The sequence below is a fragment of the Mya arenaria genome, chromosome 3 (genome assembly GCF_026914265.1).
Source record: "Mya arenaria isolate MELC-2E11 chromosome 3, ASM2691426v1".
Lineage (NCBI taxonomy): Eukaryota > Metazoa > Mollusca > Bivalvia > Myida > Myidae > Mya > Mya arenaria.
Genome location: NC_069124.1, coordinates 86,613,698 through 86,626,318, shown reverse-complemented (window position 1 = coordinate 86,626,318; position 12,621 = coordinate 86,613,698). Strand labels below are relative to the sequence as shown.

Below are 12,621 nucleotides of genomic sequence, written 5' to 3'. Positions count from 1 at the left end.
TAACATTTTATGGCACGTAAACTTACATTTTTGTCTGTTTCATTTACATTTACATATATCAATATAACAACTATACTATGCATTAGCGATTTATATTATTGACATAAAAAGGATGAACTGAACATAGCACAATTGCAAATAATCGAAATTAGTACAAGACTATCATTTGCCTATCGTATACATATGCATGTCTGAACAATAATTTTCAACATATGATTTACTAACATGACAAATATTGTATTAAATATCTTAACATGAGTGTAAAACATAAATTATGTTAACATAAAAAGCTACTTATCAATGTACCAATTAATAATCTTGTTTATATATCAATCAATAAAGTATATCGAATCTTAAATGCTTCCGATGTATATTTACTTAACATAAATGCGCAGATTTTTTTCTGTATTAAACAGCTGTTTAAGGTAAACATACTGGGTCTATATCTATCATAACGTTTAATATAATTTTGTCTTAACATAACATTTAGTGTACAGTTATACATAAAATGCTACTCGTCTTCTAACTCTTTTGATCGCAAAGTTGACAATGACGCAAGTTTCGTTTAAGTATATCATATCTACCAGTATGTTTTCCTATTTTATGAGATCAAATACGTAATTTTAGAATAACAATTGTATAATTTCTTGACGCGATATTGTCTAAATTCGATCCAAATTCAAATGAGGTTTTGAGTTTTCTATTAACAGTTAAAGTACCATTATTATTAACAGTTCTTTGTCATTGTTGTCATGCTTAAATTTTCTATTGATTTATCGATATCCAGTATATGCATGAGATAATAAACATTCTGTTCTGTTCTGTTCTGTAAATATTCTTCAATAAGACGTTGTTTAAAAATACAAATAAAATGATTTTCGTTTATCTGTAAAGCATTTCACCACACACAATATAAACAATACCATGTGAGAAGGTTCTTACCATTACTTAACCAGTGTGTATACGCTGATGAATGAAATATGTTTAGCTAAGTATAGGTCTGCAAAATTTCCAATGTATCCCCTCTAACTGTAAGGATATTGTTAATCTCCATCTTTCACACCAGTGTGTAATAATGGATGAAACAAAGCATATTATACCTATATTAGTGCTGACCTTCGTTTATATTGACAACAAAGTATTCTGTGTTTTAAAGCCTTGACCATAGAGAGTTTGGTTATTAAGATTAAAATTACCAGTGTAATTCAATGTGACATCCAAGCAGTTACATTTGTTAATAATTTGCAATTGCTCATTTACATAATTATATCCAATTATATTTCTTGCGTTTTTGGGAAAATACAATTTATGTTTAGCGAAGTGCTGAGCCCCAGCTATTTCAGTAACTATGTAATCTACCTAGTGACATTTGAAAATCATCTGTTTGTTTTTTAGGTTAAACCACATCATCGGCAAATAATAAGAAAATTAAACATATATCCTGCATACCTAACCCACATCTATTTTGTAAACATAATTCCAAGCGGGCACATAATCGCCCCTTGCTTTAAGGCCAACTGCGATATTTAAGTAATCTATATTACTAGTAAAGTGTTATGCACAAGAATAAACTGACTATTATAATATGTTATATATGTTGCGTATTATACGTAACATTTTACCATTTAAATTCGATATATGCAACTGCAACCATAGCGCATTGAGATATATGGAATCAAAACAACGTTTCATGTCAATAAAACAGCAATATAAACTTTTGTTTAAGTTAACATATTTTGAACAATTGGATGAAGAAAATAAATTGCATCAACTGTAGACCGACCTCTTCTCAAACCAAATTGTGCGTCAGAAAAAACATTATTTTCTTCACACAATTTTGACATTCGCATTTGGTACTAATGTAAAACGTTTCGAAAATAGCAGAATTATTCCTCTATAATTTTTAACATCAAACTTATGAATTATTGTGCCATTGTAAGATACAACCCTAAGTCTAAAAATATCGGGATGAATCCGGAATTAAAATGCTATTGAACATCTTTGTCATATATCACCCCCAAAATAGCACAATCTTCAATAAATTTCCCCAGAGATTTACACTTCTTGAGCAAAGTAATTGTTTTGTAAATTTCATCGTATGTTATTGGGTTAACTAGGTCTCCAAAAATATTAATAAACTCATTGAAATCATACCTGAGGTTTAAGTTTGCAGCCTACTCATTTTTATCTTGATTAAAATAAGCAAATATTTGAACGAATTTGAACGAAATGATTTTTAAAATCCTCCAGTTAAGTGGTACTTTAACATTATCATTTGCGTTTTGTGAACGAAATCAGTTATAATACATTTTTCAAAACATGAGTTTTTTATGACATGCTTAACAAATAATAGGTCTGCAACTTCACTAAAAATAACTGTAAGGGTATTCATCATAAAGTGAATGTTTATGTTATTTGAACATGACAATTTTGAACCAAATTCTATGACGCTTTTGCCAATATACTTTGACCTTGAACTGAAAAGGAAGTTGTCACTGAAAAGAATTACGTAAAAAAACGAGTCCACCAAATCCATTCAATAAAAACCACTGGTCGCCATTTAATTATCCTATTAGTGCCCCATAAAATATATTTCTACTACATTCCACGATTAAATTCGTATAAACCACTGCAGCAAACACAAAAGAGATTATACTCACTGTTTTGACCATTTTCAACGAGATACTCCCGCGTTAGTGAATTCTTAACGCATAACTTAAATGTTTTGGCTCCGTTCGCCGGTGCTAATATCAGTATGCAAATTATAGAAACAATATATTTAATATTTAAGAAAAAGGTTAGAATTTCAGGGTACAGTTTTTCATTGCAGTTTTGAAATATCTAGCTATATTTATACAGTGTTCTCGTTGAAGCGGATAAGAAACAATTCATAACTGGGGCAAACGTGTTCTTTGGTAGCGGTATGGTAGAGTCTTTGAAAAATCTTAATTCGTTGTCGATCTATTGACTGGCCTTATGAATATTCGGCGTGCGACACTTTCTTGCGTGTATTACAAACCCCTCGCCATATCTGTAATTGGCAGTTTAGAAACAGTTGATTATGCTCCATGCCGTCGACCCGCCGATCAATTACAAACTAAACGTACCACAAAACAGCCGATGGACTACAACTATTCAAAAAGAAAGAGGACAGATATTTCCTGATTCTTAGAATTGCCTAGATGTCAATACTTGGACAGACTGAGATTCGTTAAAACAGGAGAAACCACAAGGACACACATAGTAACCGAAATTAAAATATGATTTAACTGTTGTTGTTTTTGTTTTCTATTTATATAAGAACAAACATACGTTGTTGCTTGCTTGTATTAAACATTATATATGTTTTTGAACGTAGCGTTTAGGCTCCTCGTTATATAAGCATCACTAGAGTTGTATTTGCTCTTTATATACGATAAAATCTTCATAAGTTACTCAACATGCAGTTGAACTGTTAATAGCTAGAGGACCATGATGGCAGTAAAGCGACATGTACATTGAGCGCCCGAATATGAATCTAACTGTGGATTTTTGGCCCATCAGGTGCTAGTTTGAAAAAAAGTAAGAACACTCAATGTACATGTATAACCCAACCGTTGTGTTTTGGCCCTTATGGTGCTAGTTTTAAAAAGTAAGGACACTCTTTGGAATTATCTCTGTACGTGTAGATTTGTACCTTCGTATTTATAACTCAACTAGCGACAAAACGACGATTTCCCCCTTGTCTATGCATCATTTTGCTTTATAGATAAATCGCTTCAATTCTGCAGTAGACGTGTTCCAACTAATCGCCTTTTTGATAGAGCCAAGTGTTTGGAACTGCCATGAACAGAAGCGGTCCACCGAAGGAAACTGATATTCTGATTTTCATCTCGGTGAATCAAGTGGGATAAGACCTCAGTCAAATCACAAGATGGCTGTTATGTAATCACATGTGAAGTTGGATAAATACTTTGTAGTATTCAAAGATGAAAGATGAAATTACTTACCGATCTCATGTGAAACAAATGTGTATTATAAATGGATTAAAAAGGTGGGGCTAAATAATAATAATAATAATAATAATAATAATAATAATAATAATAATAATAATAATAATAATAATAACAACAACAACAACAACAACAACAACAACAACAACAACAACAACAACAACAACAACAACAACAATAATAATAATAATAATAATAATAATAATAATGATAATAGGTCTGTTTGCGGTGTATGTATTTGTATATGTGGTGTTGATTCGCTTGTGTCTCTAGTTCATTGTCATTTGGGCCCTTGCCTTGTGCATCTAAACAGGGTAAACATTTGATTTTCTGCCAACTGGGCTTGTCCCTGTAGTTTTCATAATATTATCGCGTAATTGCTGTTATATTAGAAATAGAAAAAAAATTACTGGGACATCAAGAACGTACACATGTTTTGATACAACAAGGACAACTCAACTCCATTAAAGAGCAACAAAACTACCACTATTCGAATAAAAATATAGAGCTCTGTGTTTCAAGTCTTTAATTTTAAAGAAGAAAATGGCGCAGGTGTTTTATTCTGGTTGCTTGTAACGAAACACAATTATCAATTATGTAGATCAAATTAGAAACATGTCTGCTTTCATACTCGGGGAAACAAGTGAAGAATATTACTTATGTCCAAACATTTATAAATAATTGCAATTTTTAAGATACAAGCAAATCAGAGAAGGCTAAAGGAAATGAATTATAGAGTAAAAAAATCATCTTAACATGTATAAAAGGGCGCTAAGCGTCATCTCAATGCACTACTCATGAACAGAAAATTAAATGTACAATTCCAATTAAATCATGGCTTTACTCGACATTTAAACAAGTAGAAAATGAGACGAACGAAATATACGATGAACATTGGTGCGTGATACAAAATAGTATTTGTCGTAACAAATTAGGAATAGTTTACAGTCCCGTAAATGTCCCCGCATGAGATATCATCATATCTCGTGTGTCTGTTAATTTTCACCCAATAACTGTTTAAAAATGTTCCCGCTTCAATTTATCATATTAAATTATGGAAAGGTATTTTTATCTATTTTAACTAAAAAGGAATAAAAAACACTGTCATTAAGGTCGATATGGTAACCCAAACTTTTATTATTAATGCTATCTAAATGTATATGTTTTATGTTTTTTGTGAGTGTATATTAGGCCCTGAGTCCTGTGCCACTAAATAGCTTACGAGTTGTTACTGAGCTTACCCCTGTAGTTTTCATGGTCATATAACAACATGTTTACTTAAACGATATACCAAAAATATGTATCTTTTCGACTCATACAGGAATAATTTATAGGTACCATTTTCTTCTTTCCCTGTTGAATTAAATAAAATAAAACAAGATATGATCAAGACATTTCAGAGGATGTTTTATTATCAACTATTTACACATCGAATAAACAAGCTCTGTTAACAAATAATTAACTAATTCTGATGTTACGTTGCACATATTTCACTTCCCCGTCTCAAAGGTTTCTTCGGTTGTTGTTACGTAACATAAATCAAAGATGCACGTTTTTTACAACCGTTGATTTGCTGTTGTGTTTTTAATCATAGGTCGTATTCAACTATTTCTAACATGTTTGGTACATATTAAAAGTGATCATGAATAAAGGTTTTCTTCTATCCTTTATTGCAGATATAACGTTCAGTAAGAATAGTTTTGCTTTATTGTCAACCAAAAGACACGCAAAAATGTGATAAGGCTGTGTCTTTGATAACAACAACAAAACTTAATCATCAAAGATATACAGAAAATTGTTGTTAAACAAAATATATTGCTTTAATTGATAAAACTCGGATACATCTGTAATGAATAATCAAGAAACGGATTACACGCCCAGTTATGAAAGCTTCCTAAATGCGAAGAAAAAAACGAACACACAAAAGCTTAAAATGACAAAAGTTATCTCCATGTGTAAAAACCCCCCATTTTATCATCATTTTTGGTTTTGTTTCAAAGTTAAGATTGACTCAGAAATATTTAAGATGTATTTGTCGGAAATAGTCGGAAAGTATTGATACAAGTGTCAGCGGAACCTCTGCAGTGAAAAAGGGTAATGAGGCTTTAAAGTGTACAGGGGTACTCTTCCTTTGATATGAGGATAAAAAATCCTGTAGCTCAGGAAAAACCTCCCAAATTTTATTGCCTTTTCCTGTGGAAATAAACAACATGCTATGCATGGAGAAAGTTCCCGGTTTTAGAAAACGAATGTTGATAATAAAATTTATTTGCCTGATACAAACTTAAAAAAGGTAGATTTTGATATATTATTTGCATTTATTGTTTCCTGTTGAAAAAAAGCTTAAGTTTTACTGCGGTTGTTAGGTTTGAATATGAATTCCCTCTTCTTTTACTCTACATACTTAATTGTTTTGTTTAACACGGACTTTATATGGGGGAAATACTAAGACAATGAGCCATCACAGCCATAACAGATTTCGACCAGAGCCTCGAATGATAACATAGTGTCATGGAGTGCTAGATGCCAATATAGGTTAATATAGAAATATAGCAGTAAACAAATAAGTAACGTTATAAGCTTTGTACTAATTGATGTGCAAGTGTTTTGGATACGTATACAGTTAACTAAAAGTATGGGTCAAGTAATTTCATTAAAATACATATATATACATACATAGCCCATACTTTCTTCACGACGTTACGCTAAGGGCGATATGATTTTTATGAAACTAGTTCACTGTCTACAAGTTAGGATTGCCATCTGATTCAAGCAAAATAATCTCAACTTACCTCTGAACAGAAGAAACAATATCAGGGGATGTAGCTTTGCTTTACATAATGTGCTTAATACGAACATACTGCCAATTGAAGCTTCCATTTAAATGACCCATTCATAACTGCTGCATACTGTGGTATGCTGGTAAATATCTTAGAAATTCTTCTTCACTGTCGGTCTGTTGTCTGGCATTATGAACATTCGACATCGAAACGTTCTGACGTGTGTGACAAATCCCTCGCAATATCTGTAATTGGCAGTTGCTTATGTTACATGCGATGACCTGCCGATCAATTACAAACACAACTTACCAAATCATAGCTAATGAACGCAATATATTCAAAAAGAAAGAAGACAAATATTTTCTGATTCTTAAAATACCCTAGATATTGACCGTTGGTCAGGCCGAGATTTGAAAATATAAACGAAAGAACAAGGACACACCAAGTAACTAAGATGAAAATATGGTTTAACTGGGGTTTTTTCACACATGTTAGTGTGTTACTTGCTTGTATTAAAATGTATTATTTTTGTTCATGAACTTCCTATCACTAAGGTAGTATTAACACGATAGGGTGATGAATTCTTCATAAGCTACTCAACATGCTTTTGAACTATGAAACGATTTAGTACTATGGTGGCAGTATAGCGACTTTTACAGTGAATATTATTCTGTTCAACAGCAAATGAGCATGGATGTTGTTGGTTTTGGCCCCTACAGTGATAGCTTAAAGAATTATACGTATAGACATACATTTTTACATTTTTATATTCAACCTCTGGCAAAACAAGACAATTTCTCGGTTGTTTTTGCTTCTTCTCTTTTATTGATAAATGGGATCTCATCTGTAGCATTGTTTTAAGTCAAATATCTTGGTAGAGGTTGAGCCAAGTGCTTGGAACTGCCATGAACAGAAGCGGTCCACCGAAGGAATCTGGTATACTGTTTTCATCTCTGTGAATTGGGTGGCATAACACTTCAATCAAACCATATAATGTCTGTAATGTAATCACATAATTAATAGGTGGAGTTGGACATATTTCAGTCCATATAAACAGCCGCTTCAGAGTCTTTGACGATTTTTGATTTGGCAATTCTACGCGTCCATATTCCACTTGTTGTTTTTCTAGAATGACAGATCCCAGCGCTAAATATATTGAGCGAAAAGCTGACGGGCACCTGCCAGATAGTTTAAAAATGGCGATGCGTTGTTGACAGATCGTTTCATGAAACACTTAAGTGTTATAAGAGAAAGGTATTGGCTAAAAAAAAATATGTGTAACTTTTGTGGGTTTTTTTTTAACAATAGAGTGTTAAATATTGTAGAGTTATAGTTGAAGAAAATATTTTACACTGGTATGGATCAGTCGAAATGTTGCATTTAGGGAACAAAATGAATATCCAAATGTAAAAAAGTTCCCTATACGCGCATTATTGGGGCTAGACATATTTATGTTAGTGTGTTTTGTTTTGTTAAAGTGTTATTATTGTGATTTCATAGTACTACTCATCGAATTCATCTTAAACCAGTCTGTAAATTGAATGGATACAGCAGGTAAGGAATACAACTACAAATAACAATACTACTACTACTTCTACTACTACTTCTACTACTTATAATAATAATAATAATAATAATAATAATAATAATAATAATAATAATAATAACGTGTAATTAAGCTTCACGTCTCATTCAATTCATTCCAAAACGTTATGGTAAACACTAAAAAGTAAAATAATTTGTAGAATATATAAACGGGGTATTGTTTGCAGTTTAGATGTGAAGTGAATCTTATTTTTTAATAATCACCATACCTAAGTGGACAGGACCGACGAACAAAGTGCTTGTTTTAGAGTTCCACATATGATTTTCTATGTAAAATGTAAATAGTTAAAACGAAAACAAATCATCTAGAACTTGAATGTTATCTTGCTAGAGTTAGATGGTGACAATCTAAAATCGGGAATTCCATGAAAAGTGTTATTGTTCCTTAATCTTAAGCGATTCCATCACATACGATACAAATTATAGAGCTAAAGTAGATTAACATGGTGCACTACGATCGTTTGGTGAACGTTGTGGTGTCAATGAATAAAGTGCAGTGCCAATGCATGTGTATACCGCTTTTGCCAATAAACTTTGATGTTGAACTGGAAACGAAGTTGTCAATGACAAGAATTATGTAACAAACGCGTCCACCAAATCGATTCAATAAGAAACAACATATCGCAATGCCTTTAACTTCTCTTATTAGTGCCCCATAAAATACAGTTGTACTGCATTCCCCTATTTTACACTGGAAAGGACACATACAAAACTATTTTCACTGTTTGCAACCATAATCAACTTTGTGGCACTACAACAGAACGCTTTGAGGCATTCTAAACTCACAACCAAATGTTGTGGCTTCAATTGCCCGTCGTCAAATTATTGTACGTATAAAAACATATATTTAATATTTAAGGAATAGGTAAATCCTCAGGGTAGAGTTTCTTAATTTTATTGCAGTTTTGAAATATCTAGCTATTTTCACAGTTTTCTTCGAAATGGATAAAAACCAATTCATTTACAAACGTGTTCTTTACTAGTGGTATGGTAAATATTTAGAAAACTCTTAATTTGTTGTCGGTCTTTCGACTGGCCTTATGAATATTCGGTGCGCGACACTTTCTGGAGTGTATGACAAATCCCTCGCCATATCTGTAATTAGCAGTTTAGGAAAATTGCTTATGTGACATGCCGTTGACCCACCGATCAATTACACACTGAACAAAGAATAAAACAACCGATGAGCTCAATACATTCAAAAGGAAATAATACAAATATTGTCAGATTCTTAGAATTCTCTAGAAATCGACACTTTGTCAGACCGAGATTCGACAAAAAAAAGAGAAAATATATACACAGTAGCAAAGAAAACTATAATTTCTTGTTTTAAAAGTATTAATGTTCTTACTTCCCATCGACAATGTAGCGTTAACACTACTTGGTATATTAGCCTCACAAAAAATGTTTTTGCTCTTTATAAACGATGAAATCACAAGTTGCTTAACATACAGCTGAACTGTAGATAGCTAGAGTAACATGATGGCAGTATAGCGACATGTACATTGAGCATCCGAATATGAATCTAACTGTGGATTTTTGGCCCATCAGGTGCTAGTTTGAAAAAAAGTAAGAACACTTTATGAAATTATCACTGTACGCTTAGACTTGCACCTTTACATTAGTGACTCATCTTGCGACAAAACACGATGGTTTTTACCTTTTCTCTGCTTCTAATTGCTCTATAGATAAATCGCCTCTCATCTGCAGCAAAAGTGTTCCAAATATACGCCTTCTTGGTAGAACTTATTGTTTGGAACTGCCATGAACAGCAGCGGTCCACCGAAGGAATTTGATATACTGTTTTCATCTCGGTGTGTGAATCAAGTTGGATAACACCTCAGTCAAATCATAAGATGGCTGTTATGTAATCACATCAGAAGTAAGTGAATTTGGATAAATACTTATCATTGTGAGAGTAATCATTTTCTATCACTAGATGAAATTACTTACCTATTCCATGTGAAACAAATGTGTAAAATAAATGGATTAACAGGTGAGGATAAATTATAATAATAATAATAATAATAATAATAATAATAATAATAATAACAATAATAATAATAATAATAATGGGTTTGTGGTGAAGTATAGAGCTCTGTGTTTCAATTTTCTAACTTCAAGAAAAAATTGGCACAGGTGTTTTATTCTGACCGTCTTGTAACGAAACACAATTACAAATTAGCTGAATTAAATGAGAAACATGTCTGCTTTCATACTCGGCGAAACAAGCGAAGAAGATTTTTTATGTCCCAACACTTATAAGTAATTGCAATTGAAAAGGTACAAGCCAATCGGAGCGGGCTGAATATAATGAAAATAAAGTAAAGCACTTCATCTAAATATATATATAATGAGGCGTTTGGCGTCATGTCCATGCACTTCTTATTAAGACCAGATTAAATATATAGGTTTTAAAATAAATCTATGTATAAAAATTAGTAGAAAAAGAGATGAACGAATTATGAGGCGTGAGTGATACTCGAACGGAAATTAAAAATGCTTAGAGTCAGATGATGACAATTCATTCAGTGTTATACTTGGCAAAAACCTTAATGAGACAACGATTTTGAAATCGATGACACAAAAACATATGTATCAGACACAAGAGTTATAATTGTTTGTAAACTAAAAAAAAAACAATAATCGTAAAATCGACGCATTCATGAGCCATCTGAAATAATCGATAGATCTGAGGGTAAACACATCGTTACTATAATTAACCTCGAGATAGGTCAATGCATTACTCTCCTAATCTTAAAGTAATGCAATTTCAAAAACAAAAACAACCCCAAAGATGTAAAAGTAAATCAGGAACTATTTTAGAAATATAACTTGCATCTGAAAAAAACAAAACAATTCAGCTCGCTGTTTGAATAGTTTACTTGTCAGCGTAATATTCTCTAAAACTAACATAAAGTAAGCATATAACTGTTTTAGTCTATTTTGCTGGTAAAACATTTTATATTATCACTTATTTAAACATCGAGTAAACAAGCACTGTTTAAAAATAATCAACTAATTCTGGTGTTTCAATATACATATTTCACTTCCCGTTACATAAGTTTCTTCGGTTGATGGTAAGTAATATGAATCAAAGATGCACTTTTTGCACAACAGTTGAGTTACTGTTTTAGAACAAACTCTGGACAAACATACAAGAATGGAGCCTTAACAATTCATACTACATGTTTCATGATAAACTACATATGACCTCTATGGTCCATGTTTCATGATAAACTACATATGACCTCTATGGTCCATGTTTCATGATAAACTACATATGACCTCTATGGTCCATGTTTCATGATAAACTACATATGACCTCTATGGTCCATGTTTCATGATAAACTACATATGACCTCTATGGTCCATGTTTCATGATAAACTACATATGACCTCTATGGTCCATGTTTCATGATAAACTACATATGACCGCTATGGTCCATGTTTCATGATAAACTACATATGACCTCTATGGTCCATGTTTCATGATAAACTACATATGACCTCTATGGTCCATGTTTCATGATAAACTACATATGACCTCTATGGTCCATGTTTCATGATAAACTACATATGATCTCTAAGGTCCATGTTTCATGATAAACTACATATGACCTCTATGGTCCATGTTTCATGATAAACTACATATGACCTCTATGGTCCATGTTTCATGATAAACTACATATGACCTCTATGGTCCATGTTTCATGATAAACTACATATGACCTCTATGGTCCATGTTTCTTGACCTCTTGTAACTTTGTTGTTACGAGAATATCATGAAATAGTCTGTCTTTAAGAATGCATCGCCTTTTTGTGTTCCCAGTAATAAGTATAGGACATTTTCTCTAGGGTTTAGTACACTCGGAGGTTTCGCACCTTTGTCATAGAATCATTTTTTCACTTTCCTGGCATTTCAAAAACTGTTCGTGGGTATTTTCACACACTTTCGATTGCAAGAGATCTGATTACATTGGTATTTTATCTCGTGGTCGCCTACTCATGAGTATTTGTGCAAAAGAATAATCGCATGCAGTGAGCGGCGAGTTCCGATATTCCAGCACGTGTGTTCGCTGTTAAACGGCATGTTACCGGCAACAATTTGTTGCGGCAATCCGTGCACTGCAAATAAAGACATTATATGTCTCCCTACCGCGGCTTCATTTTCCCGTATAAAAGTCGTAGGTCAACGAGTTTTGAGAAATAGTAAACGACCATCACGTTATCACGATTTCAGT

The 12,621-nt window shown here is 32.6% G+C and overlaps 1 protein-coding gene across 3 annotated transcripts in view; it reads left to right on the top strand.

Annotated features, from left to right (window-relative positions):
• The window catches only part of LOC128229082 (neuronal acetylcholine receptor subunit alpha-10-like), a 68,997-nt gene that overhangs the window by 10,288 nt on the left and 46,088 nt on the right, over positions 1-12,621 (top strand). Inside the window, exon 1 of one of the 3 annotated variants that reach the window (XM_052940740.1) lies at positions 10,143-10,259. The exons of the other annotated variants lie outside the window; for them this stretch is intronic. The gene's annotated coding sequence lies outside the window, so the exon portion shown is untranslated. Of the gene's footprint in view, positions 1-10,142; positions 10,260-12,621 lie in introns of those variants that run through there. 3 annotated transcript variants of the gene reach the window in all.